The 25769-nt window shown below is 40.1% G+C and overlaps 1 protein-coding gene across 1 annotated transcript in view; it reads right to left on the reverse strand.

Annotated features, from left to right (window-relative positions):
- FAM214A (family with sequence similarity 214 member A) overlaps positions 1-23295 on the reverse strand; it is a 132798-nt gene extending 109503 nt beyond the window's left edge. The window contains exon 1 of the mRNA XM_027840779.1: positions 23212-23295. The gene's annotated coding sequence lies outside the window, so the exon portion shown is untranslated. The remainder of the gene's footprint in view (positions 1-23211) is intronic.
- Between the last annotated feature and the right edge of the window lie 2474 nt (positions 23296-25769).

Raw genomic sequence — 25769 nt, forward strand, 5'->3', positions numbered from 1 at the left:
TATTTATTACCTAATTCCTTAACAAACCCCTCCTGCCTTTTTAATATTCATAAATTTCTGTTATGTAATCAGCATTATTACACTATAAAACTGCCTGTCTTGTCTTACTAAGTTGCTGGTTCCTCTTGGCACCTAGTCCACTTCTAAAGGGCACCAATCCTCAATAAATGCCTGCACTTGGGATTAGAGGGGGTCTGACTGAATTCTTTGAGATAGTGCAGCCACGTCACACCATGAAACAGCAACATATCACATTTTTTTTTAACAACAGAATTAGAAGTCCTAGACAGTATAAGTATAGAAAGTCCACAGAGATATCAGGCTGCAACTTTTTTGCTTGAGTAGAGTGAGACAAAACCTTTTCTAATTGTCTCCAACCAGAATAATCACTGCGATTTGAAGAGGACAGAAGTGTATGAGGAGGGAGGTTAAAAGCTCAGCTTCTTTTCCCAAAGACAGACAAAACCATACGAATATCTGTCGGGGGGGGGGGGTACTGATTAAATAAGTCAGATGAGAGTCTTCCCCATGTCCACCCCCATAATCAAGCAATTATCAGACCCTGATGATTGCACTTTTACAACATTTCTTATATCCATTCCCTTCTTTCCACTAACCTTATTTCTGGCCTTTGTCATCTCCTACACCTGGACTATTGCAATAGCCTCCTAATTGGTCTTTCTGCCCTGTGTCTCTTTTCTCTAATTCATTGTCCACATAAAAGCTAAAATAATATTCCTAAAATACAGGTACAACTTGTACCTGTATGTGTGTGTACACACACACACACACACACACACACACACACCCATACCTCCTCCTCTGCTCACAGTCTCCCCCATTCCCAAAATGCTTTCCTTCCTTCCTTCTACCTCTAAGCATCCCTCCCTCCTTTCTTGCGAAGGTCAGTTCAAGCACTTCCTCCTATATAAGGCCCATTTTCCTACTCAAACTCCAGTGACTCCCTATTAGATAGAATAGTGGGAAGAGTACTGGCTCTGAATTCAGAGGACCTGGGTTCAAATTCCACATCTGATGCATACTACCTATGGGGCCTTAATCTCTCTGGGTCTTAAAATTCCTCAACTGTAAAATGAGAAGCAGCTAGGTAGTTTAGTGGATAAAACATCAGGCCTGGAGTCAGGAAGACCTGAATTCAAATCTGGCCTCATACACTAACTAGCTGTGGGACCCTAGGCAAGTCACTTAACCCTATTTACCTCAGTTTCCTTATCTGTAAAATGAGTTGGAGAAGGAAATGGCGAACCACTCCAGTAAATTTGCCAAGAAAACCCCAAACGGGGTCACGAAGAGTAGGACATGACTGAAATGACACAAGAGGATTAGATTAGATAGCATCTGAAATTCATTCTACAGATTTGGAGCTTACCTGTCAGGTCAAACATAAATCACTATGCTTGGCATTCAAAGCCCTTTATAAACTGGCTCCAAACTATTGCAGTTCCCCTTTTTAACAAAGGAACAAGGAACGCAGCTGGGACAAAAGCCTGCAGGACAGGAATTATCAGTATAGTCTGATGCAAGGACACTTGGAGGTTCTAGGACTGTCCCTAGAAAAGACAGCTGGTTCCCCCATCCCATCCTCCCGAAGAAGGGAGAAAGATTATCTCAGGAAAGAAGCAAGATGAGCAACAAGCTGTGGGACAATGTGACTTCTCCATTGGCTGCATAAAAAGACAGGATGGGGGAGCAGTTGCCTCCCAGGGCCACTGATGCAACCACTGTTGTAGCAGCTGACCTAGAACTTTCTCGAGAGAGAATGCCTAGATGAAAAGAGAATAGACTTTTTGCAAAGGCCAGCAATGGCGAAACTCCTACCTCCCCACTGCCTACTTAGCACTTGGCTTTCTCAGTAAGCCGACTTCCTATTCCTTTAAAAAAAAAAGTATTTTTGCTTTCTGTATTGGCCACATGTTTTCAGAAAGAAGCTTCTTTGTTTAAAATATATTTCACTGTGTGGGTGGGTTCTTGGGAGGATTAAAAGAGGACATGGAGAAGGAGGTTATGATCGGCTATGAACAAAGAGAGAAGGAAACTCTTTTCAATGGCTGGGATACCAGCTGGGGGCTCAAAACAGACCAAGAAGACTTTTACTGAAAGCATATTATTAACTCCCCCAAAACTGAGACCAAAATAAATCCAGACTGTCCTGGATTTCCTTGGGCAAATGACAAAGAATCAACAATAAGTATGGTGGGGGGAGAAGGCTTGGAAAGTAGGGAGTTGCTTCTCTCCACAACAAATATCTGAAGCACTTCAAAAGTTCCTATGTCCTTCACCTGAAAGTTCAAGGAAACATCCCTTCCCTAAAAAGAGAAGTCAACAGCAGCGACTTGGGAGAATATCTGCTTTGGAGGAAGAATTAGAAAAAGACTAGTCCCACTCACTGGAGAATGGGAGTCAGAAAGAGGTAATAGCCAGTGTTTTTCTTCAGCCATATAATTCCCCTACCACCACCATGGTCAGACTACCTTTCCAGCTTGATGATACATTACTACCCTTTACACATTCTACAATTCAGCTAAACTGACCATTTTATCATTCCTAACACGTTTCCATTTGCTGTCTCTCTGCCTCTGCTCATGGTCTCCCCAATTCCTGAAATGCTTTCCTTCCTTCCTTCCGCCTCTAAGCATCCCTTTTCTCTTGTGAAGGTCAGTTCAAGCACTGCCTCCAATATAAGGCATTCCTTGATATACAACCCTCTTCCCCCTACAGCTGATAGTGCTATGCTACCAAATTACCTTATATTTAGTTTGTATGTATCTATATGTACAGACAGAGTCTCCCTTATAGAATGTAAGCTCCTCAAAGGCAGAGACTGTCACCCCTCTGTCTTCATCACCTAGCACAAGGCCTGGCACACTGTGGGAATATAAGAAATGTGTGTTGATTGACTGACTGATGAAGATGAAAACAGAACATTGGATATCAGTCCAACAATTCCAACCTAATAGCTTTTAAAAAGCTGTTGACTGAAAAAATGGAAAAGGAACTATCTGAACTAGCTGATAGTAAGGTACTATCACCATTATTTTTGAGAAGTTTAACCAGTGGAAAGTTGCTGCAAGAGTCCAAAAACTGCCTCATCCAATAAAGGTCTGATCTTGTCAGATGGAGATACATGGCAGCAAAGTACAACACCAATTTAGAACACAGCTTATTTGCATCATTTTGAAAGGGAATGAGAGGAGATTTTGAGAAGTATTGTTTCACAAAACAGCATAAAGAAGGAAAGGGGAAAATAAATTTGTAGGGAGTTTTAGCATGAACTCTAGCTAAACCAGATCATATTGAGAGCATTTGCAAATGACACTGTGTAAGGCCCTAACAAATTGACATTAAAATCTGTTCTCATCATTGATAACAGAGGAATCCCTGCAGCTGAACTCCATCTATCTTGAAAGAAGCTGCAAGGTGTGGATGAAAGAGAATTGGCCTTGGAGCCAGAGGTTGAGGGTCCAAATCCTGCCTCTGCTTTGGGAGAATTTAATAATATTAGCTACGTGAATTAACTTCTCAGAGCTTGGGTTTCCTTATCAGGTAAATGGCAATGATGTTTGCAAAACCTAACTCACAGAGTTGTTAGGAGGAATGAGTCTTGAAGACCCTGAAAGCATGAGATTAATGTGCTAAATAGTTATTTATCATTACTACTACATTGGGCAGCTAGGTGGTGCAATGGATAGAGTGCCCCAGCCTGGAGTAAGGAAGATCTGAGTTCAAATCCAGTCTCAGACACTTACTATGTGACCCTAGGCAAATCACTTAACCCTGTTTGCCTCAGTTTCCTCATCTATAAAATGAACTAGAAATGGAAATGGCAAACCACTCCAGCATCTTTGCCAAGAAGACCCCAAATGGGGTCACGAAAAATAGGACATGACTGAAACAACTCAACAACAACAGTAACTGCTATGGAGAAAGTGGCACTTGTTGATAGTGGGAATCATACCTGGCCCTAACCAACAGCAGAAATCTATACTGAAGGGAGCATGATTTTAAAGGCACCATATTGGTGCCAGATTTAACATGGACACTTGATCAGTATCACTATGGCAGCTTAGATTCCAGTGGATCAAGAGATCCACTATCCAAAGTGCTCAGCACAATGCCTAGCACATAATCGGCACTATATAAAGGTGAGCTATTATTATAATTATTCTCAATACAGGCCTGAGCCATAGCCACTGACCTGTAGGCCATTTTCTACAGCAGACCACATTTTCACAGGTACGCAACTGCCTAAGAGAAAGAAAGTGTGAAATAACCCACAGTGCCTACTGTCTTTTGCTTAAAAAAAAAAAACTGAGCAAATTCAGCCTTTAAAGGCCTTTCCGCAAACAATATGCCTTCCATAAATGTTAAGTTCATATGACTGCATGACAGATGTGACCACAGAACTCACTATGTTCGGGGCAGGTAGGCGGCACAGTGGATAAAGCACCAGCTCCGAAGTCAGGAGGACCTGAGTTCAAATCTGGCCTCAGACCAAACACTTGACACTTACTAGCTGTGTGACCCTGGGCAAGTCACTTAACCCCAACTGCCTAAAAAGAAAAAAAAAAAAAAGAAAAAAAGAAATCACTATGTTCTGTGATCTTCAAAGTACTGATAGCAAGCAAATCATAAAATAAGCAAATGTATGCTCTTACACAAAAAGTTCTCAACAGTGTCATGGAAGATGTCCTGTAATTTTTTTTTAGAGGAATTACTCATAAATGAAGAAATCCTTCATATGCTCCTGATGGTGGATGACATTAGGTTAATTACATGGAGCTGTGAAGTACTTCAAGCCCTCTCTCCTTAGTGAGATCTCGGATACCTCAAAAGAGATCAACCTCGTCATCTGCACAGGAAAGAAAGTGGATAAAGCATGTATATTGGCCAGATTTTGACACATATAACTAGCCCACTAAATTAGTCTATCAGCATGCTATCTTGGATAAACACTACAAAGGGGTAATGAATTGGGGCCAGAATTGAACACATCAAAGACATTTAACTGGATTCTACTTGAAAAAACTACAATGCGTTTAATAATCCCAAGCAGCAGCCTGCAAGAAATGACCATTTTTTTAAAAGAACATCAATATTCTCCTAGCGATGCTACATGACTGGCAATCATGGAATACCATGATCTGTGAAGGGAAAAAAAAAACCCTAAACTACAGGTGACCCAAAGAGCAATTAGAAAGATACACGGTGGCCATAAGTATGCTGTAACATATTACCAATGATGATCTGAGCATGAAAAGTGGTATAAAAGACACAATCAAGGACTCGTGTGGCTAGAAAAGGAGATAAGCTGGTCATTCAGTAAGAGTAAGAGTTAAGAAATATACCTCCTAAGTGTGGAATCCATACACTATCAACGGAACTCCAGCATTTAGGGGCAGAGAGACCTTCCAAAGAAGATCTTTAGAAAGACCTACACAAGGATCCCATAGCTATGGATGGATGCAAGCTATACTGATGGAAGGAGTATACACACTAATGAGGTCACAGATCCACTGGGTTCTAATCTCGATTCTTTTGAAAACTAGAATTGAAAACTTCAAGCAAATTTACTTAACTTCACTTAGCCTTTAGTTTCCTTTGTAAAATGAAGGTTGTGGACTACTAGATGACTGCTAAACATTCAGAATTCTATCCCCAAAATATCTAGTGTCACCTGAGTTCAAATTCAGCCTCAGACACTTACTAGTTGTGTGACCCTGGGCAAGTCCCTTGACCTCTGTCTGCCTCAGTTTTCTCATCTGTAAAATGAGGATAATAATAGCACCTACCTCCTAGGGTTGTTGTGAGGATAAAATGAGACATTTGTAAAGTGCTTTATAAACCTTAAAGTACTATGTAAACACTAGCTATCACTATTATTACTAAAATCAAAATCTGTAAGTTAATTGATATTTCTATCTTTATTACTGTATACAGACGTTCAACAATATAAATAATTTGTATTAATGCATTTGTATTGTTCAGAAACACATTCTTTTCTTCCTGAGATTTCTTAGAGACCTATTATTATTACTGAAAATCAAATTCTAAAATATTAATTGATGTCTATTTTTGTTATTGTACATGTAGATACATAGATACTGTTCAACAACATAAATCACTTGTATTTACAGATTTGCACTGTTTATAAGCACATTCTTTTGCCTTTCAAATTTCTTAGAGATTATGGGTCACACTTAGATACACCTCTTGCTTTATTAAATCTCAGCTTCTCACCTGAAGCTAAAACACATTCATTCCCTTAGCACAGGCTGCTACAACTACCTGGAATGCTTTTCCTATCTTGCCTCTACATAAATCCTTCAGTGTTCTGCTCACGTTTCATCTTCTCTATAAGCCCTTCAGTCTACTCCAGCTCACTCTTCTTCATACTTTAAATTCAAACTGCATTTATAATCAGTAACATATGGCTTCACATTTACTTGTTCTTTAACTGTTCTTTGTGTTCATTTATTCTTCCTGACTACTTACTATTGACCCCTATCTTTAAGGGACTCTGATACATTTTTGTTAATTTCCTTTGGGACCTAGTGCTATGTGAGTAAGCCTCATGACAGATTAAAAAAATGTAATCCTTCAACATTCCCCCATTTCAAAGTACACCTCTCTGAACACATGAAAAACAGCACCACCACCATAGCCATGCAAAAAACCTACTTTCCTCTGATACAGAAGTCCACTGGCCATTTAGCTTTTATACTGGCTAATTATGTATATCTCAAGACAGAGAATTTCACATCATCTCTGTCAAGAGAATTCTTTTTGCCGTGCTTCAAAGCATCAACAATATATAATTTCGTCAGATTGTCATTGACACAAATAGTAACCCCACTACTGCCTTACCAGAGAGTGTTGGTGGGTTGCTGTAACCAAATATGGCATCACCCTCTAGCCAACTAGGAGGTGAGCCTCTCCACACTTAGCTGGGATACTTCTCTATCCTGGAAGTGCTTCTACCTTGGCAGGACCAGCCAGAACTTACACTCCAATAGCATTAGCCTTTGAGAAACCAGAGTCACCTTCATGCCAAGATGAGGCATTGGACTAGGACTTGGGTGGAGAACTACTTCACATTATCATCATACCTTCATGCCAAGATGAGGCATTGGAGTAGCAGCTGGGTGGAGGACTGCCTTAACATCATCATCCCATTAATTGTTCGATGCAATACAAAGAGATTTCTAGAAGTGGTCTCTCTCTGGATGTTTGTCCAGAGTGTATAATGGAAGAAGCCTACACATGCTGCCAGATATGAGCCCATTAAGACAGTGGTAATATCTGACTGCTGCTGAAAACATATTGAAAAAACACCACAGAACCCCTACTGAAAGAGCCCAAAGAGAGAAAGTATGAGTACTGGATTTGAAATCCAAGGACCTGGGTTCAAATCCCATATCTTCCCTTTGATACCAGTGTGACCTTGGGGAAAGTACTTCTCTGGGTCTCAGTTTCCTCACCTCTAAAATAAATGGAGGGCAGCTAAGTGAGGCAGTGGATAAAGTGCTGGGCCTGGAATCAGGAAGCCTGAGTTCCTGAATTCAAATTTGGCCTCAGACACTTACTAGCTGTGTAACTCTGGGCAAGTCACTTAACTCTGTTTGCTTCAGTTTCCTCATCTGTAAAAAATGAGCGAGAGAAGGAAATGGCAAACAACTCCAGTATCTTTGCTAAGAAAATCCCAAATGGGATCACGAAGAGCTGGACACAACTGAAATGACTAAACAACAAAAAAAAGGAGTGTTGGACTAGATGACCTCAGAGGCCCTTTCCAGTTCTAAATCTGCCATCCTCCAATCTGGTAATTATCTGTGATCTCTACTCCTAACTGTACAATTTAAATCCAGTCCTAATATTTCACTAAAAAAAATTCTCCCTCTCCAGGACTGTGCACTTTAGAAATGTATGGGTCATATGACCCATGACAATTCCTCGTAAACAACATATTGTAGTATTATGGTTCTTAAACCACTCTGCTACCTGTTTCTCTTTTATGGGAGAGTTTATCCCATTCACATTCGAATTTATTATTACTATCTGTGTCTTCCCCTCCATCCTATTCCACTATTGCTTTTTTTCTCTTCTTTCTCCCTTTCCCTCCTCAGTTTAGTTTTGCTTTCAATCACTACCTCCCTCAGTCTGCCCTCCCTTCTATTAGCCCCTCCCTTTTCTTTTCCCTTCACCCTTTCTACTTCCTATAGGGTAAATTAGATTTCTATACCTAACTGATCGTTATTCCCTCTTTGAACCAAATCTGATGAGAGTGAGGTTCAAACAATGCTCATCTCCCTCCCTTCTTTCCCTCTGCTGTATTTGGTTTTTGTGCCTTTTCACATGATGTAATTTATCCTTGTCTGCCTTCTCCTTTCGTCTGCTAGTACAATCCCTTTTCACTACTTAATTAGGTTTTTTACCATCATATCAAAGTCAACTTAAACCCATGCCCTCTAAGTATATCCTCTTTTAAATGTCATAACAACATTACAGTTCTTAAGAGTTACAAGTGTCATCTTCCCCTGGAGGGATGTAAACAGTTTGCCCTTATTAATAATATGTTGGGTTTTTTTTTTCCTGTTTACCTTTTTATGTCTCTCTTGAGTCTTATATTTGAAGGTCAAATTTTCTTTTGAGCTCTGGTCTTTTCATCAGGAAGGTTTGGAAGTCCCCTATTTAGTTGAGTGTCTATCTCCTCCCCTGAAAGATTATGCTCAGTTTTGCTGGCTAGTTGATCCTTGGTTGTAATCCAAGCTCCTCTGCCTTACGGAATATTGTATTCCATGCCTTCCAATCTTTTAATGTAGAAGCTGCAAGGTCCTGCATAATCCTGCCTGTGGTTCCATGATATTTAAATTGTTTCTTTCTGGCTGCTTGTGATCCATGACAATTCCAAAAGATGTGTGATGGAAAATGCTAACCACATCCAGCGAAAGAACTATGGAATCCGAATGCGGATCGAAGCATACTATTTTCGCTTGTTTTGTTTTTTTCTTTTTTGTAGTTTTCCCTTTTGTTCTGATTGTTCTTTCACAACATGACTAATGTGGAAATATGTTTAACATGACTGTACATGTGTAGCCTACATCAGATTGCTTGCTGTCTTGGGGAGGGGAGAAAGGAAGGAGACAGGAAGAAGGATTTGGAACTCAAAATTTTGTAAAATGAATGTTGAAAACTATTTTTACATGTAATTAGAAAAAAAATATACTATTAAGGGAAAAAAAAAAAAGAAAGAAATGCATGTGTGCACGTGCATGGTCTAGTTTACAGGAAGGTCTCAGGAAAAACTGCAGAAAGTCTCCAGGACTTTTTCACATGTGCAAACCTCCCAGTGTAACTCATTTTTTTCATGTGCTGTGAATAAAGTATAACAGAGAAATTTGTATCACATCTGTGAGAAATCAAATTGCCTGCTGGCCTGGCCTCCATCAAAACCCAACAGCTCAATGGAACAAAAAAGACAATTGTAGAAGTGATCTCAGGCCCTACAGGACTGTCTCACTGCAATACTATAAAGCAGATGCAAGCTAAGCCACCTTCTCTAGAAATGAAATTCTGCACCTGCAGATTTTGTTAAACCATTCAGCATAGTTGGTCGGTATTTCAAAAACATGTTCTCTCACTAATGAGAATGTCACACACAATAGAAAGAGCAAACATGAAACACTCTTTGCAAGCAGAGAAAGATAGCATAGCTCTATTCAACTCACCGTGTACCTTCCGAATAGCCCAGAGCTAGAAATTCATAGTATCACTGCTCTGAATCAAGTCATTGCTTCGTTCTATCAATTCAAGAATATTACCATGGTCAGTGCAGCAGAACAAAAATTCTGAAATAGTCTTCGGATTTATCTCAAGGCAGCTGGTGGTACAATGGATACAGTGTTGGGCCTGGAGTCAGGAAGACCGGAATTCAAATAGGCCCTCACAAAGTTACTAGCATTGTGACTCTGGGCAAGTCAGTTAACCTGTGTGCCTCAGTTACCTCCACTGTGAAACAAGAATCATAATAGCACCTTCTGTTCAGGTTTGTTATACGGATCAAATGACATGACATTTGTAAAAAGCACTTAGCACAGTTCCTGGCACATAGTAGGTGCAATATAAATGTTCATCCTTTCCCCTTCCTGAGCACACTCTAGACTCTAAAGTCTAAAGGAACTGGACAGTGCTTGCAGGATATCACAGAAAAAAAACCATTAACTGTGATCTGTTCTAAAGTATACAAGTACAATCCAGCACACAGATTTCCTGGAAATTGTCTTTGCTGGAACCACTATACTTCAGAAAGATATTCTCTGGTTTACTGAGAAAGTTATTCATTAAAAACAGCAGAAAATACTCAGCTATTTTTCCACAGAGGATGATCTCAGAATGCAGCCCAGCTTCTCCAAGGGCTATGCATAGTAAAGAAATTCACATTATCTTAGCTGTAAAGGCTTCTCACTGATCTCTCTTTTATCTCTTCATCAGAATGCAACAGGTCAGCATCACACCATGAAGCATCTCCAAGATAATCTCTGCCTATTGAATTGGAGGCATACTGAGGAATACTCCAGTGTAGGGGGTTTGTGGAGAAAGAAGACAAGACTCTCAAAGGATGAGGTATAGCTGGGTAAGGAAGCTACACAATGAAGGAAACTACTCACACCACAATGAGTTTCATATCCACTGATATATAGAAGGTTACACTTCAGTACCCATAAATAGCAATACCAACAAGATGAAACTTGCTGAAATCTGTATTAGGAAAAGGAACAAACAGAGTACTTACACATGACTGATGACATGAAAAAGAATAACATACACCAAAGGAAAAAGGATAAACTGAAGACTGGTGGCAGAAATTAATTAATTAAATTAACAAGAAAACTGAAATTTAAGCAGTACATTAGCCCATAAGAATGGAGGAAGACAGAGGGACAGCTAGGTTGTGCAGTGGATAGAGCACTGGTCTTAGAGTTCCTAAGCTCAAATTTGACCTCAGACACTTACTACCTGTGTGACCCTGGGCAAGTCACTTAACCCCAATTGCCTAAAAAAAAAAAAGACTTATCTAAGAATGGAGGAAGATGGAAACTGATATTCAGGAAACAATGAAATATCAATGAACTGACACTGAAGCATACTACTCCTGTTCACCCTGTAAGTAAAAACACAAATAAATACTTCAGTCAGTCAGTCAACATTTATTAAGAGGCTGCCATGTTCCAGGCACTGTGTCAAATGTTGGGGATATAAAGAAAAGCAAAAGACAGTCTCTGCCCTCAAGAAATTCACAGTCTAGAATGAGACAACATGCAGGATAATTAGGAAATAATTGGGGCAGACGTATGAGAATTAAGAGGAATGAGGAAAGACTTCCTATAGAAGGTGAGATTTTAGCTTGAATTTGAAAGAAGTTAAGGAATCCATAAGGCAGAGATATAGAGGGAGAACATTCCATGGATGAGGGACATGCAGTGAAAATGTCCAGGGTTGGGAAACAGAACGTCTTGTTTCTTAGAAAGGCTAAAATTAATGCTAATTTCTTTTCCAAGAGAGAAAAGATGGCCCCAAGGTTAAAAAACAAGTAGTAACTGCCCTTTGCAAATTTTCCATTCTCTCTGGTCTTTTATTAGTAGCCAGAAAATGGGAACTTTTCCTGGGTTCCTAAAGCCTGATACCTAAAGTTTGCAGGATATCTCCTTAAAGAGGTACCCAAACTCAAAATAACTGTATTTCTGATTGCCATAGAAGACCTAAGTTTATTACTGTTTTTGATGGAGAAATTTTCTCTCAGTTATCCCTAAACCAACAACCCACAATAAAAATGCATGAGCCTATCCCAGAATTCTCTCTTGGACATTCTCTTCACCTACTGAGCATAGAGGAAGGTGCAGTTTTGTAGAAAGATGACTGTTCCCGAAACTCTCACGTAACTGTTTGGCTTGTCCATTATTTACTACAATATTACGTAGGCTTGGCCATCTATTTGGAAGTGTCAACAAGTCTAGAAAAGGAAGTAGTATGAAATTAAGTCAATGGTCCAATGAGGTTGAAACTGAAATTTTGATGTGGCAGGTTTGGTTTGTGCATTATATCCTGCAATAGTTTGTAGAACTGGTCATTTATTATTTGCAAGGGTCAACAAATCTGGAAAAGGAAATTGAATGGAATTAAGTCAATAGTCCAATTAGGTTGGAATTTTTCAATAACTCGGACAAGAGGCAGAATCATAGGTCTTTCTTGGAGTCAGGAAGACCTGGATTCAAGTACTGCTTCTCAGAGCCCCAGTCAACTAAGATTAAGTTATAAATAAGTTGTTCATTCACATGGACACAGTACACTCCTCTCCACCCCCAGTCAAATAGCTGGTTCCTTTCTTTTAGCAATCCAGACTACTCTTTCTGACTTCATCGTCAGTGACATTTTCACTTCCTTACACAGAATATCTGGTAATATGGTGGTAAAATCCAAATGTGGTGATTCCACTGTTATCAATGATGAGAAAAGCTTTCTGTAAGAAATGCTAGAAAACTGGTTCCATTTAACATAGTTGTACTGCTTCCTATTTCATTTATAAATGTTTTGAAATAACCTAGTTTAACTAAGTCTCCTGGCAGGCTTTCTCCAAGCTTGCTTCATCCTCTGCTGTTTTTCACTGTTTTATGAGTTAATATTAGTCAATCTTTCACTATCCTCATTCATAATGATTTGCAAATAAGCTTATATAAATTGGTGTTGCCCTTGAGTACTATGACTCTCTACTTGGCAAATAGATCAAGTGTTTGCTTCTTAAGGTGGTGTCTGGGCTCTTTTAGTTTCCTCATTACGGCAACTATTTACAATAATTAAACAAATCCAAGACATGGTGGTAATCAGACTCAATATCTTTTTTTTTTTAATCCATTTCCCAGTTTTCAAGGTTAACCACTTCATGACCTTGGTGCAGAATTGAAAAAGAGAAAAGTGGATTGGATTGCTCTTGAAAAATTATATAGCACTTTCACAAGCTGCTCCCATGACACAAAAACTCATCTCTTTAATACCAGAATTTTCCAAGTAATACTATATCGATACAAATCAGGGAATACTTATCTCTGAAAAATCAAGATTTTATAATCTTGTAATTTTGTAATCTGTAAAAAAATCAAGAATAAGGAAGCATGGTAGGTATAAGTAGGTTGTATCATATTACCAACAAGTCTTGGCATAAAAAAACATCATCAAGGAAGTATATAATTAGAAAAGGAGGTGGGACAGTTATGGATCAAGAATGAAGTATAAAAGATGGATAGCACAAATGCTGTATTGATACCCGTGAGATATTTGTAATGGGTATAATTAGGGGAACCCTCCCCCTCTGCCCCTATTGGCTCTGCCTAGAGTACACTCCTTTAAGCATGCTGGCATGCTTAAGCTCTCCTGGCAACTTGTGGAGATATATGTGTCTCGGTACAAAGATTCATCGGTCTAGCGTGATAGGCCAATCTCTTGGCCACTATGACAGTAGTAGAGAGAGGAGTCTGCTTCAGAGACAACAGGCCACTGGGCCAGGAAAACATGCTTACTTGGGCATGGCTGCACCCTCTGGGCTCTCCCTTCCAGTCTCCAGAAGCTTGTAGCTATCTCTCTGGCCTTGGGGCTTCCTATGACGGGCCCTACTTTGGCAACTAGAGAAGAGGTTCAGCTAGGTGAGCTTGAGCTAAGGTCGAAGGCTGCCCCTTCTGCTTTGTGTTTCTTATCCTGAACATAGATGACCAAATACTGATACTGAGAGATGGACTTTTCAGGAGAAGCTACCTTGGGAGTCCAGGGATTCCTGAGCTGATACTAACTACACTACAGGAGATCCCCACCCCTATAGTTATTACCATGTTTTGTTTTGTTTTGAAGAAGATAATAATAACAATAATAGCACTTATAATAGTGCCTACTATGTGCTATGCACTTTACAAATATCACCTCATTTGATTCTCACAACCACCCTGGGAGTGATGGGGTGCTTGGGTAGTTGTACTGGGACCTCATTTTCATGACCATGTTTTTCCTTAGCCTCAGAAACACTATCTCTGGCAGTTTCTCCCCAGCCCGAGGACACTGTGCCTAGCAATTACTCATGAGTGGGCCCCAGCAAGACCCTTATCTCTCTCCCCGGTGCAGCTGCAAACAGCACCTGAAGAAATTATTAGTTTGAACTGGCTTTGCACTGGGTCATAAAGATATTCTTACCCACTGGACTATCTATACTCCCACCCTACCTCATTATCTACATCCTGGACTCCTTATTATCTGTATTCTAGACCTAAGACATATGTATACTCCCTACATCTATCTTGTCAAACAAGACATCGACTGGTGGTAGACTGGGCAACTCTCAGTTACCTCTGACCTCTAGTTAACTTAGTGATGTAGCAGGCCTAAAACCACATCTCCATGTGGGCCCCCTTGTGGGCTTTTCCCAGTGAACTCTGGGTAAAACACCTAAGCAGTAGATACAAAAAGCGCAAGTTCCTTGGAGAACTGACCACTCCTTAACCACTCCCTGATCCTGCCCTAAATCACCTAGTTAGCACCTAGTTAGCATATTTGGCACATATTTTATTGTATTTTATCCTATATAAACTTTAACTGTAACCCTCTAAGGTCGCAGGTTCCTTAAGAATCCTTGCCTGCTGAAAAGTGTAACAATAAACTTTTTGCCAACTTGACTTAAACAATGCTTGAGTCTGTGAATTCATTCCAGATGACCCCATCCTATACTCCAGTCTTTGAGGGGTCTCAACCTCTCAAACCACAACAGGAGGTACATATTACCTCCATTTTATAGATTAAGAAACCGAGGCATAAGAGGTTAAGAGACCTAAATGCCTAAGGTTAGTAAGTGTCTGAGGCCAAATTTGAACCCAGGTCTTACTGATTTCAAGCCTAGCGTTCTATCCACTCTATCGCCTAAATGACTGCTAAGAGAGGAGCTCAACCCCTGGCCTGGTTTGCATGGATCTGAAGGGAGACTTCACAGAGCTGAGTTGATGGTGCATATTTTATTGACATTTTAAAAAATATATATATACATGCATATATATATATCATTGTCACATCCTAATGATTCTCCCCCCATATACACATACTCACCAAAAAAAAAAAATCCTTCCCTTATGACAAATAAAACAAACAAAATAAATAAACACATTGACCATCAATGTACTTGTGATACAGCACAGGACTGACAGATGATTCAATTAAGATAATGTATACAAAGCATTTTGTAAACCTAAAAGTGATGTGTCAGATAGTGAGTAGTTAATAGAACAGCAATGAGAATCCAGGTCTCCAGCCTCTGGTAACAGCTCTCTTTCTAGAAAGAGGCAAAGGATTTTGCATTTAATCCTAAAGGCAATAAGAACACCCAGGGGCTCATTGATTAAAGAAGTGACATAGTCAGGCCTGGGCTTTAGGAATATCAATTTGGTTGCTGTATGTGGAGAATGGATTGGAGAGGGAAGAGCTTAGGATTCTGTGAATCCAATTAGGAGGCTACTGCAATAGTCAGGTCCAAAGTGATAAAGGCCTATGTGGGTGAAGAAAATAGGATGGATGGGAGAGATATCATGAAAGTAGAACTGATAAAACTTGACAACTAATTGGATATAGGAGCTGAGGGAGAACAAAGAGTTAAGTAAGACCCAACGTTACAAACCTGGGGGTCTGTAAAAAGGGTGGTGGCCATGACAGAGATGGTGAAGTTAGAAAAAAGGGTAGATTTTAGGGATAAAAAGTTCCATCAGAGATATACTGAATTTGAGGTATCTATGGGAAATCCAGGGGGGGATATCAATAGATAACTGGCAACAATAGACTACAGTTATTATGATATCAAGGTCAGATAGATAAATTCAAGAGTCATTTGCAAAGAGATGATAACTGAACTGATGAAATCACTAAGAGATAATCACCAAGGTATAATGATGGAAAAGAGGGCCTAGGTACAGGGGTGGGGAACCTTTGGCCTCGAAGCCACATGTGGCCCTCTAGGTCCTCAAGTGTGGCCCTCTTACTGAGTCCAGACTTCACAGAACACTTTGTTTTGGCCTAGGACATAGCTCTGGTCTACCCCTCATATAAAGGGGGCAGGACGTGGATGAGCAAAGGAGACTGAAATGGAACTATCAGACAGTTGGGAGGAGAACCAGAAGAAAGCAATGTACAAAAGGCCAGGGAAGAGAGGAGTATCCAAGGAGAAAGGGTAAATGAGAATTGTTTTTTCAGCTGTGTCCTACTCTTTGTGACCCCATTTGGGGTTTTCTTGACAAAGACTGGAGTGGTTGGCCATTTCCTTTTCCGCCTCATTTTACAGATGAGGAAACTGAGGCACACAGGGTTAAAAGACTTGTCCAGGGTCACACAGCTAGTGAGTATCTGAGGCCAGATTTGAACTCAGGAAGGTCTTTCTAACTACACACCAGATACTCTATCCACTGTGTCACCTAGTCTTAGTGTTAGACTAGATAGCTTTAAAATCACAGAATCTAAGGAATAGTAAAGTCTTCATAGGCCTCCCAGTCTAATTAAGAGATTGTTGCTAACATGAAGAGTGTGCAATTTCAGTGGGGGTCGTATTTCAAGGAACTGAAAAGTGACTGAGGATAGGGAAGCAACAAAGATTGACAACTTTTTTCCAGTAGTTTGGCTATGAAAAGGAAGAGAAAAGGGGTGGAGGGGATGGGAGGGAAGAGAGATCTAGGACAATTACTTGTCAGCTCTCTGAACTCTGGGGTAATATTTCCAAAACTAAAGAAAATATTAAAGACAAAAATTTGGTGGTCACTGAACACCTCTTCCTCTTTACTGAAACATTTTATTTTTGAGAAAATAATAACGCTTAAAAATTCACAGAAATTTATAATATTCTACCACAAACTGATTATGTTCCCTAGGAACTAGACACAAAAGATATCGAAATATATCCATATTATCAGAAAGATGGCACTGAAAAGAACATGGGGAGGGAGGCTGGAAAAGAAGGGAGCCAGGAGAGATAAATTCTTGTCTTAGCTCTGTTATTAAATAGCTGTGTAAACCCGGGGCAAATCATTTCACCTTTCCTAGGTCTTAGTTTCTTTATGTAAAATGAGGAAGTTACATTCTTTTCTGCTCAAACATTCTCTGATACTCTGATTTATTCTCACTGGCTGGGATATTGATGGGTGAAGCATTGTTAACATGCAATTAACTGAAGGCTTAGTTTGAAAGTCAGGGTTGGTGAAAGGGTTAAGCACTTATTCTGGTATCTGGGACTTTCGCCACAAAGATAGCGAGACTGGTTAACTGATGAGTTGCTCTATGCCAAACTACCAGAGCTATTTTATGTTACAAATCTCCAGAACTGCATTTAATATAGAAATGCCGAGTCTTTTTTTTTTTAAACAACTAAAGCACACAGCAGCACGAGCATGCACAAAATAGGTTTGCAGGGAGTAGAGAGGTGAATTCATTTCCAGAACTCTCTCGCTGTGCAAGACAATAACAAAGCTCCTGGAATGACAGACTCACATCACAGCCTACCATTCCCCCCCCCCCCCCCCCCGATGTTCCTCCTCCATGTTTACTAGAGCACAATTAAGGAAGTAATGTCTAGTAAAAATGCTGCAGGTCAGGATTCTTATAATTCCCAAAGACAATTATTGACAGTGAGATGACATAGTGTAATATTGGATTTACTGCTTCCCTTTGCTAGGGGCATGACAAGGCCAACCCAAAGAACATTTAAAAGAAAATCTCTCTCATAGAATTAATCTGTAGTTTTAAAAATATACTTCAAAAATATATTTAGAGAAATGCAAAGTATACATTATTTACATATTTGCCCATTCCTGGGCACGTTAACATCCTAAAAGTAGCCTTGTCTTTGGTTGGCAGTCATGCCCACCAGAACACACCTGCAAATCATAGTTCCAAGTCATAGAAATACTGATTTGGACCTGGAAGCAACTTCCAAGGCCATCTGTTTGGTAAATAAGGAAACTGAGGCCCAGGGAGGTGAAATGGTCACACAGGTACTAAGTAGCAGAAGCAGGATTTAAATACGGCTCCTCTGACTCCAAATCCAGGACCAGGAAAGGCTAGACCTCCCCCCACCTTGGAGGAAAGGGGAGAGGGAGGAGTTCAGTTTCAGTCCTCTCCTTCCCAATACCCCCATTTTCTAGATTTTGAGGGAGGGGACCCCCTAGACCTATGATTTCATCAGGACAGGGAACTCTCAGTTTGGACACTTCTCAGAACAGGGAGATCCCTCCTCTGCAGATCAACAGTAACAAAGTCCTCAGAGAATTTGCCTGGAGCTCTGAGAGGTCACCAGACCTGTCCCATAGCTAGTATTGGTCAGAAACTTGAACTTCCTGTTGTTCGGTTGTAATCGCCTCTATATGACCCCATTTGGAGTTTTCTTGGCAAAGATACAGGAGTGGTTTGCCATTTCCTTCTCCAGCTCATTTTACAGATGAGGAAACTGAGGCAAACAGGGTTAAGTGACTTTCCCAGAGTCATACAACTAGTCAGAGACCAGATTTGAACTCAAAATGAGTTCTCCTGATTCCTCGCCTGGCACTCTATCCACTGCACCTAGCTGGCCTGAACTTAGGTCTTCCCTAGTCCAAAACCAGCCCTCAGTGACCTCTCCCTCTCCCCTTGACCTACCACGGTTTTATATATACGGGAAGAAGTGTTGCAATTTCATTTTAACCTGATTATTCCACAATTAGAGAATAAAAGCTTAAAATGTAAATGTGTGGTAAGTATTACTCATCAAACCTTAAACTAATCAGAGTATAAATAGGCCAAGATCAGTTTCTCTTTGAGAGGGGGCAGGGACAGAGAATTGGAAAGACACTGGGGGGGAAGGTCACATAGTCACCTAGGAGGTAAAAGTGCAGGAAGAGAGTTAGGGACATGGCTCTCTCTGCATTTTTGCCAAATGTGGATCCTGTGGTCAAATAGAACCTGTGTGGCTTGGCAGGAACATTACTCTGGAGCTGTGTGATACACGGGGTTGTTTTGCATGATCTACCATTATGCCTAATTTGGCTAGCCCCTTTTTTTCCTTTTTTTTAAACAAGGCTGATTTCTTAAAGAAATCTCATTCCCAGGAGATTACTTAAAATGAAATTTATGTAGTTATGTGACCTTGGTCAAGCCCTTTAGGTGATTTGTTTCTTAGTTTTCAGATCCTGCAAATATGATTGCAAATTTTTCCTTCTTTTTGTAACCTCGGGGCTTAGCAAAGTGCATGGGACACTGTAAGTGCTTAATAAATGTTTAACAACTACTCCATGGAACTTATGGGAGGACAGCTAGGTGGTGCAGTGGATACAGCACCAGCCCTGGAAATCAGGAGGACCTGAGTTCAAACTTGACCTCAGATACAGACTAGCTGTGTGACCCTGGGCAAGTCACCCAACTCCAATTGCCTCTCCCCACAAAAAAAAAAAGATTTATAGGAGGAAAAGTGCATACATTATGTACATGAAGTTACTTTGGACACAGACATTTGAAAAGCTGTATAGGAATGTAAGGACAGTATCGCTGAAAATTCCCTACCAATGATAATTTAAGGGTTTTGTTCAGACTCTACAAAGGATCATAATTTAAGAATTAGAAGAGACTCAGAACAGATTCTTAACTCAGGGTCCATAAATTTGGTTTTAAAAAATATTTATAAGTATATTTAAATAATCAGTTTCCTTTATAATCCTACGCACTGTATTTTAAGCATTTACAAACATTATTTCAAGAAGGGTTCTTCTGTAGACTTCATCAGACTTCAAGACACAAAAAAAGGCTAAGGACCCCCTGCCTTTGAGATTATCTAGTCCAACTCCCTAATTTACAGATGAAGAAACTGGGGAATCAAAGCCTGGTGAACTGCTCTGCCTAGGGCCACATGGGAACTAAAATGGCAGACCTGGGACTTGTACCAAGGTCCTTGGACTCCAATCCTAGCACTCTTTCCAATGTTGCACCTTCAAACTTTCAAAAAAAAAATGTTGGAGCAGCTAGGTGGCACAGTGGATAGAGCACCAAGTCTGAAGTCAGGAGGACCTAAGTTCAAATCTGTCCTCAGACCAAACACTTGACACATACTAGCTGTGTGACCCTGGGGAAGTCACTTAATCCCAATTGCCCCCCCCCCCCAAAAGTCAGAACAATATCATCCAAATGATGAGTTAACTCATTATGTAACCATTTTAAATATTTTAATAGTTATTAAATATTTATATAATATATATAATATATGTTTATATATTATATATAACTACTATTAAATAGTTATTAAATGGATTTTTTCCCCAATAGAGCTATACCTTAAGGAATCTGCCATTACTCTGGGATACTGGTTTCCATAGGTCTCATTTTTTTTTTAAAGGTACTTACACATACAAGAATACAACCTGAAATCAAGAATCTATAAATTAGTCAATAGCCAAAGTCAGTGCTTATTTTCTCTTTAAGTCTTATCAGAAGGATTGTTTGTTTGCTTAATTTGGAACCTTAGCCCAGTGGTCAACAATCTCTGGTCCATGAGTCAGATTAGGCCCCACAGATAAGTAACCATGCCAACAGCTGCTTCTCAGGCTCATGTGCCAGGGAGGCACCTCTCCTTTGACAGACTTCCTTCGTCCAGAATGAGGAATGTGAGATCACTGTGTTAAAAAATGCCAACACTGCACATGGAGATCAATTGCAAGTAATGTAGTCTCTCTAATCCTGAAGAATGGATAGTGATTGCCTTCATGAGTATGGGCTATACTCATGAAGGAGACAATTGTACCCAACAATTGGAAGGAGACTGCTAAGCCCTTCCCTACCCCTCCAGCTGTCACTGGGATGAGGGAGGGCAAATGCAAGATGGAAGGAATCATAGATTATTTATTAGAACTAGAAGGGATCTTAGAGATAATCAAGTCCAAGGCTTTGCAGTGTAGAAACTTGATGTTTAGAGAGGTGGTGACTTGTTCTGGATGCAGCCTGGGACTAGAATCCGTCATCGTAGCGTGTTTTCTTTTCTCCTGCTACCTTCCTGAGAAATAAAGGCACTAAATTCTCTAGAGAAAGTATAGGGTAGAGAAGACAGCTCCATTTGGGAGTCAAGAAAAGCTGGATTCTAGCTCTGCCACTCATTCTAGGTGACTCTGCATAAGTCACTTAACCCCTGAGGGTCCCCAGGCAATTCTCTAAGACTAAATTACAGATGAATTGTCAATACAGGGAACTGAAGTTAACATACTGGGTATTCCCCACATGTTGTATGAATCACTGTTGTTGTTGTTCAGTCATGTCTGACTCTTCATGACCCCATTTGGGGTTTTCTTGGCAAAGATACTGGAGTGGTTTGCTATTTCCTTCTCCAGCTCATTTTATAGATGAGGAAGCTGAGGCAAACAGGGTTAAGTGACTCGCCCAGGGTCACACAGCTAATAAGTACTTGAGGCCAAATATGAACTCAGGAAGATGAATCACAGATAGGACTTCTTCTCTCTGACTTAAGTATTATTACTCACTGGGAATCAATTTCTCATTAACAGATAATAAGACCCTTTTAGTTCCTCCAAGTTTCAGTTTTCCAAAATAAAAAAAAAGCATTTAAAAAAAGAAGTTAACCAGGTGATTTCTAAAGTCTTTTCTATATCTAAAATTTTCAAATTTAGACTGTAAATGAGTATGGTACATTTCCCCCATAATAGTTCTCTTTTATGATTTTACTTTTGTATTTAACTGGTCCAGAACCCACCTGAAAACTACAACTGCCAAGGTTTAGGCAGTTTGAGCACTGGACCTATAGTCAGGAAGATCTGAGCTCAAATCTAGCCTCAGACACTGTGTGATCCTGGGCAAGTCACTTAACTGGTTTGCCTCAGTTTCCTCAACTATAAAAGCAGAATAATAGCACCTACTTCACCAAGTTGGGAGATCAAATAAGAAAATATTTGTAAAGCACTTAGCACAGTGATTGGCACTGTAGGTGCTATATAAATGCTTATTTCCACCCCTACCCCTTGCAGCAAAACCATTTAGCCATAAGGTCATTAGGCTTTAGAATTAGAAGGGATTTTAGATGTCATCTAGTCAACCCCCTCACTTTACAGATAAGAATTTTGTCCCCCAAAGAAGTTAAGTGATTTACTACAGGTCACAGGGGCAGTAAGGGGCAGAGCCCGAAGGTCTTTTGACTCCAAATACAGGCCTACATTGGTCAGGAGATCAATGAATGATTTTCATACTTTGGAATGAAAAGCTAAACCCATTTCTAGATGACCCACCGTTTTTGATGTCATTCAGGATGAGGACTTTTCATCAGCGTACAAATTCCCCATCATGTAAATATCCTACAGCAATGCAGATTAACAACTCATCTCTAATTTAGAAAGCTGTATGAGGCACTCAGAGATTAAGTGATTTATCTATGATCCTAGAATGTTCCCGAGGCTGGACTTCACACCAGGTATCCCGGACACTAAGTTCAGCCTTCTATTCACTCCACCAGCTTGCCTCCGAAACTTTGGCACCCGACATCTGAATAAGGGATTTCACCCAATCCTTTGGTCAATCGCCTCTTCCGACACATGCTGGCCACCCTCACATTTCCACGTGAGGGATCAATCACAGATGACAGTCATCACACTTGCCTATTAAGCAATCAATTAGACAAATAATTTCGAATTGCACTTCCTAAACCTGTTTTTCCACAAATATGGGACATGGCTATCGTTAGTTCTTTCCACCTCTTGCTAAAATGCAAAGCAGTAACACATTCTGCACACGAAATTCAGTTCAGCTAAGAGAATCAGAAATGAGCATGTTAACCAGCTTGCTTTATTGTACCCAAGCCTTTTCTGCTCTTCCCCATATCGCCCAAGCTACTGGTTCAAATGCAACAGGTGATTGTTAGCACGCCTGAGCATATAATCTAAAAGATACAGAAATCTTCCCAGCTTCTTAACTTAGGGTCCACAGACGCCCAAAAGACTTCAGGGGTACACAATAGCTACGATTAAAACAGCCGCGGACCACAGCAAGTCAGCCCCCATTCATTCACTCGAAGAACTCAACTATTGAAGATAAAACCCCTTATCTGACTCCACCTTGACTCCAATTCCTCTAGCGTCTCTTTCAAGCCCTCTGAAGCCTTTTACTTACCTGGTAATGGGGTGCTGTTGATAATGAAGCTCTGCTTGGCAAGGGAAGAAAGCCAAAGCTTAAGAAAAAAGAATAAAGAGGCTGCCAGCCCCACGAGGTTCCCAGCTGCAACGGGGATGAGACGTACTTAGACTGAGCAGGGTGTCTGTGGGAGGAGGCTCGTGGAGGGAGGAGTCAGAAGGGAAATAGATTAACTGGGCTTGGGCAGATAAGCCTCTCTGCACGTGTGTTGGCCTGGGATGCAGAGTCTGACTTGAAAGCGAAGTTATTGTGGATCTTCCTTAGCTGGATTTGAGTTCAAAGTCCGACCTCAGACAATTACTAGCTGTGTGACCCTGGGCAAGTCACTTAACCCTCATTGCCGCCACCCCCTAAAATAATAACAATAAAATAAAAATAAAATTATTTGAGAGTATGGTGTAATGGAGCAAGGATTGGGTTTAGAGTTAGGAAATCTGGCGTTGCGTTCAGGTCCTGCCGTTGAACTTTATACTAGCTATCACTTTAGGCAAACAGCTTAACCTCCTAGTACCCTCAGGCAACTCTCAAAGACTATAAATTATTCAGGGGAGGGAGTTGCCACACCAACCACAGAAATTGTGCAACTCTTTCCCCCGCCTCCCAATCCCTGCCCCAGTCTAGAATCTAACTCCACCCCATCCCTCTGGTTGCTTCCTCTTCAGCCACTAGGACACCAAATCTAATTTTTTTTTTAAATGTGCTTCTTTGAAAATATGCTACCTCTATCCTTTCTGGCTTATTATCAAGCTTGGCTCATTGGATTAAGACCTGGAGGAAACTTTAGAGATTATCTAGCGTCCAAACACCTCATTTTTACAAATGAAGAAACGAGCCCAGAGAGATCGAGCAACCCGTCCAACAGCACAAAAGTAGTCAAGATCACTTCCAGGACTGGTATCATAGTGTAGGATGGATAGTGGATTTGGAATGAGGTGACTTGGATCTTCATTTTTGCTGTGACAGTTACTATACAGGCAGCTGGTAGCCCATTGGATAGAGCTCTGGACCTGGAGTTAGGAAGACCTGAGTTCAAAACCTGCCTCAGATACTAGCTGTGTGATCCTGGACAAGTCACTTCACCTCTGTTTGCCTCAGTTTCCTCATTTCTAAAATGGGAATAATAATAGCACCTATCTCCCAGGGTTTTTGTGAGGATCAAATGAGATAATTATTGTAAAGCACTTAGCACAGAGCCTGGCACATAGTAAGCACTATATAAATGTTAGCTATAGTTTCATGGTTTGTATATAGAGCACTTAACCTTTCTGAAACTCAGTTTCTCATCTGTAACATGGAGATAAAAATAGAATATCACCAGGACCTGTGATTTCACTGACATAAGGAATTCCTGGAAGGGAGAACTGCCTCTACCTATGCAAGTTGGCATCCTCTTTGTAACTTGCAGACTTAGAAAGTTGCCTAGAGAACTGAGAGGTAAAGTCACATACCTTGGGACATACAACCTATAGCAAAGTCATCAATAGGTAGTAAAGGCAGCACTTGAACCCGGGTTTTATTGCTACAGAAGGCAACTCTCCATGCACTGCCCCTCCCTTCCTTGCTCTGATAGGGAATCTAGAGAGATCTGGGTTCAAGTGCAGATTGTGAGATATTTTCTCAATATAGATCCAGGCAAGTCAATTAACCTCTCAATGAGGTTGCCCCAGGCAACATTCAAAGTATAGGTTGCAGAACTGTATCTAACCCATGTTGGTAGTAAATGCTTCTTCATTGGATAGTCCATGTACCAATCACGGGTCCAGATTTAAAAAAAATAATAATAATAAATCTGAAAAAAAAATAGAGAAAAGAATGAAGGGAGGTACAGAAGCAAACAGGAAATTTTCACTAAAATTACACTTTAAAAATTTGTTTATTTGAATTTATGTTCTTGTTGATGGTCATTAAGTTCAGAATTTCAAAAATAAAGGAAAATGCTTGCATGACCCACCTTGCAGTATGGTTTCAAGGAAATTACTTTGTAAACTATTAATGTTCTACTGGTTTAAGATGTGTCACATATTTCTGGCTCTAAAAAAGGAAAAGAGTGATGGCAAGTTAACTATCCTAAGGGACAGAAGGTTGATGAATAAGTGTGAGAGGGAAAGTGGGGGAAAAAAGCCCAAACATTTCTGTAGAATGTAATTATAGCTGTATAGCGGTAGTGCTGTAGGTGGTACATATAGATGTATGTATGTATATGTGTGTGTGTATATCTAAAATACAAAATAAAACTACATTAAATATATTTATATTTTTATATTAAATTTATACAAATAAAATATTTTAAACTATATTAAAATTTTAAATATGTAATGTGTGAATATATCTAAAACATATAACATACACACATACATACACAAATACACACGTATATACAAAGACATATATATGTATATATTTTTGTTTTGTTTTGATCAAGACCTGTAATTTCATCTGTGTGGAGACTCACTACTCCCTATAACCATGCTTAAGTTCATAGGGTAATAGATTTAGAGTCTGAAGGGACCTTAGAGGACACCTAATCCAACCCCTCA

This window comes from Vombatus ursinus, unplaced genomic scaffold (assembly GCF_900497805.2).
Source record: "Vombatus ursinus unplaced genomic scaffold, bare-nosed wombat genome assembly UNPS02014848.1, whole genome shotgun sequence".
Classification (NCBI taxonomy): Eukaryota; Metazoa; Chordata; class Mammalia; order Diprotodontia; family Vombatidae; genus Vombatus; species Vombatus ursinus.